Source organism: Caretta caretta, chromosome 10 (genome assembly GCF_965140235.1).
Source record: "Caretta caretta isolate rCarCar2 chromosome 10, rCarCar1.hap1, whole genome shotgun sequence".
Lineage (NCBI taxonomy): Eukaryota > Metazoa > Chordata > Testudines > Cheloniidae > Caretta > Caretta caretta.
Genome location: NC_134215.1, coordinates 45,283,724 through 45,289,072, shown reverse-complemented (window position 1 = coordinate 45,289,072; position 5,349 = coordinate 45,283,724). Strand labels below are relative to the sequence as shown.

The 5,349-nt window shown below is 52.9% G+C and overlaps 1 long non-coding RNA gene across 1 annotated transcript; it reads right to left on the bottom strand.

Annotated features, from left to right (window-relative positions):
* Positions 1 to 910: 910 nt before the first annotated feature.
* LOC142073478 (uncharacterized) lies at positions 911 to 3,861 on the bottom strand. Its single transcript, XR_012670372.1, has 2 exons — positions 3,774 to 3,861; positions 911 to 1,538 (listed from the first exon to the last, which is right to left on the bottom strand). It is a non-coding gene; the product is annotated as an uncharacterized LOC142073478 (long non-coding RNA).
* Between the last annotated feature and the right edge of the window lie 1,488 nt (positions 3,862 to 5,349).

Sequence of the window (5,349 nt, the reverse complement as noted above, 5' to 3'; positions counted from 1 at the left end):
GGTAAATCTACTGTGGGGGCTGCTGTGATCCAAGTAGCCAGGGCAATCAATTCACTTCTGCTAAGAAGAGTAGTGACTCTGGGAAACGTGCAGGACATACTTGATGGCTTTGCCGCGATGGGGTTCTCTAACTATGGTTGGATGATAGACGGAACGCTTATCCCTATCTTGGCACCAGACCACCTTTCCAAAGAGTACATAAACCGCAAGGGGTACTTCTCAATGGTGTTGCAAGTGCTAGTGGATCACAAGGGCTGTTTCACCGACATCAACGTGGGATGGTCGGGAAAGGTACATGACATGCACATCTTTAGGAATTCTGGTCTCTTCAGAAAGCTGCAAGAAGGAACTTTCTTCCCAGAACAGAAAATTATCGTTGGTGATGTTGAAATGCCAATAGTTATCCTTGGAGACCCAGCCTATCCCTTGCTCCCATGGTTCATGAAGCTGTACACAGGCGTCTTGGACATCAGTAAGGAGCAGTTCAACCATAGGCTGAGCAAGTGCAGAATGGTGGTAGAATGTGCCTTTGGACGTTTAAAGGGGCGTTGGCGCAGTTTACTCACTAGGCTAGACCTCAGCAAAAGCAATATTCCCATTGTTTTTGCTGCTTGCTGTGTACTCCATAATATCTGTGAAAGTAAGGGGGGAAAGTTTCTGGCAGGGTAGGGAGTTGAGGCAGATTGCCTGGCAGCCCATTTTGAGCAGCCAGATACCAGGGCAATAAGAAGAGCACATCAAGGTGCACTGGGTTTCAGAGAGGCTTTGAAAACTAGTTTCATGAATGATCCAGCAGTGATGTGACAGTTCTGTGTGTAGTTCCTTACCAAGCCACCCCCTTTTTTTGCATGTACTGCCCTGTAAATTAAACCCCCACCAACCACAGTGTGCACAGAGAATAAAGAGCCTCTTGTCCTCAATTCATGCATTTTCATTATGCTAACAAACACTGAACAGAGACAGCAATGAATAGCAAAGATAACCCAGTTCTAAGGGCCTGATAAAACAGGGGGGAGGGGCAAAGACACATAGCTTACTACAATTGCACTATCTAGCAATCAAAGCTGTGGGAATGAGAGCCTTCTGCTCCATGAACCATCCCCTGGAGTTGAGTTCAAGGAATAACAGTACTCTTCCCCCCTTCCCACCCCCCCCATCCCCCAGCATTCTAGGACGTCTGGGAGAGGAGGATATGGAACTTGGTGAGGAGGGCAGCTGGTTCATCATTGGGTGCAGCGGGATTCTAAGGTCTAGCTGCCTTTCCTGCACCTCAACCAGATGCCTCAACATGTCCGTTTGCTCCCCCATAAGCTGCAACATCTCCTCTTGTGTGTTACGCTCTTGATCTCTGTATGCTTTCCTGCCCTCTTGGTCAGTGTGCATGCTCTCCGACAGTGTAAGCATTCAGCTGGGCCCGGTCAGTCTCGGAGGAACGCATCAAATCACAGAACATGTCTTCTCTTGTCCGCTTTTTTTCGCTTTCTAATCTGGGACAGCCTTTGTGCTGGTGTGGTGAACACCCACAGACAAGGTTGAAGCTGCAAGGAAAAACATACATTGTTGAAAACAGAAGGTTAACTCTTGCAATGAGTGAAACACTAGCAGTAAATACATTCTCTGAGGTACACGGTCACATTTTGTCTTTTAAAAGAAGTGCCTCTCAGTAGGGTACAAACACATGGCAGAATGCTGGGCAGCAGATTTTGGTTTGCAGGCAGGCATGTAAACACACAAGAAGGGTAGGTGATGTCAGGGCACACCCAGGGACATTTTTTAGTGGGGAAACTCTTGGCACATAAACAGACTTTTCCAGGGAGCACCATTTGCGTAGCTGGTCTGGCCTCCACTATATCCCAATTGTTTACCTCAGCTTAAACACAATTGCATTTAACCACTGTAGAGTGATTATAAGTGTGCACTCACCAGAGGTGCCCGCCCCACCATCAGAGTCCCGCAACTGTAGGTTCTGGGAGGGGATTGCCTCCAGAGTTAGGAAAAGATCCTGGTTGTTGGGAAGAATGGATCCTCCATTCGCCTGCTGTGCATTCTCCTCCTCTTCCTTATCAACAATGTCCTCCTTGTTATTGCCCATGGCTGCCTGGGGCCCCTGGGAGGTATCCACGGAGAGTGTTGGGGTCCTGGTGGGGTCCCTGCCTAGAATCGCATGCAGCTGCTCATCGAAGCAGCATGTCTGTGTCCAGTGGAGTAGCTAGGGCAGGAGCGGGGCAGCGGCCACTCCCACACTGAGCACAAGTGGCGCCTTGTCAATGTTTGGCGCCTTTTAAATTTTCCTCTGAGGGAACAGGGGGAGCAATCCACAAAAAACGTGCCACCCGCTGCGGCGTTCTGGGTCTTCGGCGGCGGGACCTTCAAGGTGCTGAAGACACCCGGAGCGAGTGAGGGCCGGCCGCCGGAGCGCCGCCGGGTGAGTAAAAGCGCTGCAGCAGATGGCGCCTTTTTTTTTGGATTGCTCCCCCTGTTCCCTCCCCCTGGCTATGCGGCTGCCTGTGTCTCAGAACCAGAGTGACTGTTCACTTCCTTTGTCTTTTAGTAGGCTGGCCGGAGCTCCTTTATTTTTACACGGCACTGCTGTGTGTCCCTGGTGTAGCCTTTGTCCCCCATGCCCTGTGCAATTTTGGCATAGGTGTCAGCGTTTCTGCTGCTGGTTTGGAGCTCTGCCTGCACAGACTCTTCTCCCCACACAACAATCAGATCCAGTGTCTCCTGTATGCTCCACGCTGGAGCACATTTGCGGCCTTCGGCAGGCATGGTCAGCTGTGCTGGTGAGCTCTCCATGCTGATCAAACAGGAAATAAAATTCAAAAGTTCCCAGGGCTTTCCCTGTGTACCTGGCTGAAGTGCAGTGGAGTTGAAAGTGCTGTCCAGAGCACTCACACTGGAGCACTCTAGGACACTTCCCAGAGGCCAAATCTGTCAAATGACAGACGTGTGTCTACGCTACCTTTATTTCGACCTGGGAAGGTCAACTTTAGCACTACTCCTCTCACCAAGGCGGAGTACAGGCAGTGATGAGCTGCCAAAATCTTAACAACGGGTTCCCTCCTCACCCCACGAGGGGGTCATTGCCCACCTCTGCCCCCCAGGACTCCTGCCCTATCCAACCCCCCCAGGATCCCTGTCCCATCCTCCCCCCTCCCGTTTCCTGACTGCCCCCAGAACCGGGCAGGAGGGTCTCGTGGGCCACCGTAGTGGGTGCCCACCCTGCCCCTAAGAGCCAGAGGCACCTGCCAGGGGGCGAGGTGGGGAGTCCCAGCAGTGCTTACCTGGGGCAGCTCCCAGGAAGCATCCGGCAGGTCCCTCTGGCTCCTAGGGGTGGGGGAGCGTAGCTAGGGGGGGAGCAGGGGGAGCGGCTGCTCCCTCCACTAATCACATCAAAAGAGGCGCCTTAGGCGCTGACTCCCTGGGTGCTCCAGCCCTGGAGCACCCACAGGGAAAATTTGGTGGGTGCAGAGCACGCACCGACAGCTCCCTGCCCGGCCCCAGCTCACCTCACCTCCGCTCCGCCTCCTGCCCTGAATGCACCGCCTTGCTCTGCTTCTCCGCGCCCCCTCCCCCGGCTTCCTGCGAATCAGCTGTTCGGCAGGAAGCCGGGGAGGACTGAGAAGCAGGCTGCGGCTTCCTGCTCAGGCTGAGGGTGGCGGAGGTGAGCTGGGGCGGGGGGTTGGTTCCCCTGCGCATACCCCCCCCCCCAGGTTACCTGCTGCGGCGTGGGCCGCCCTCCTCGCGCCCTTCCCTCCCCTGCCCGAGCTCACCTCAGCTCTGCCTCCCTGGGCCTGAGCAGAAAGCCGCCGCTTGCTTCTCAGCCTGCCCCAGCTTCCTGTGCGAACAGCTGATTCGTGGGAAGCCTGGGGGGCAGAGAAGCAGAGCGGGGCGGTGCGTTCAGGGGAGGAGGCAGAGGCGAGGTGATCTGGGGTTGGGGGTGGGGCAGGGAGCTGCCTGTGGGTGCTCGGCACCCACCAAATTTTCCTCTTGGGTCCTCCAGGGCTGGAGCACCCGTGGAGTCGGCGCCTAAGGTGCTACTTTTGGCTGGTTAAATTTAGAAGCCCTTTTAGAACTGGTTGTTCCTCGCGGAACAACCGGTTCTAAAAGGGCTTCTAAATTTAACAACCAGTTCTAGCGAACCGGTGCGAACCGGCTCCAGCTCACCACTGAGTACAGGCGTTGATTTTTCAAGCTCTTTAGGTTGGTGGAAAGGGCTCAGTAGTATAGACACACACATTATAAATTTGACCTAACATGGCATATGTCCATCTAACGTCGTAGTGTAGACCAGGTCTTGCTTCCTGAGGCTTGGTTCCTAGAGCATATCCAATAAATGCATTCACTATCTCCTTTTGTGCAGCGGCTCCTCCTCACTTTGCTTAGGAATGAAGCTTTCCTGTCAGTGCATCCCGCACTAGTCTGTTTTTCCTCAGTTCCCATGTCTGTGTCCTGCTCCTTCTGGGCTGCTTGAGGGGCATTCTGAAAACTTCTAGTCTGATATTTCCCAGGCGTTCTACATCCCTGACTCCAGCAAGCAATGCTGTCAATAGAGCAGTGGGGTTGGGGGTAGGGGGAATCCGGATCGATGTGCTAATGTTGTGCAGCTCTAGTGTGGGAGGATGAGCCAGAACCATGTACATGAAGCAGAAGGATGAAAGGCAAGGCTGTCAGTGTATGGGGATGACATTGGTCTGTGTGGGTTGCTGTTCTGGGGACATTTGGCAGCTGGGTGGTGGATCAAGATGCTCATCTGGAGTAGTCGGAGGGGTAAGGGAGGAGGATTTAGCAGCTGAGAGAGAGGATTAGGATGTTTTGTCTAAAGGAGGAGTGACATGAGAGGATTTGGCAGTTGGGAGAAGGAAAATCAGATTGCACAGAGGAGGAAGAGGAACATGCACTTGTCTGGGATGGCTGTGTTGGCACCAGGGGCTACTACTACCCCTGAAATGGATCTTTACTGGCTCCCAGTGGCGCAAATTACTGTCCTATCAGTGAAAAAGGTCCACAGTAAATATCTTCAATGCACAGCAGTTTATTGAGAAGGAATTACACAAGCGATAAAGAACATAACTCCTATGTTAAGAATATAACTCCTATGTTAGACATTAAGAACTATACATTCTTCTTAGTGAGCCTCTCTTTCACAAACATACACAAACAGGCCCTGCGCTAGCTTCACACAGCTCCTGCTTGGCAACCAGAGAAGGTGATTACCAATTCTATGGATGCTGCTTCTCTCCAGGTCTGGTCTCCTCAGCCCTCTGGTCTATCTTGGATTTCTTCGAGGCAAGTCCTTAGCCAGGAAACCCCTCTGGTCACAGGTTTCAGCGTGGTAGCCGCATTAGT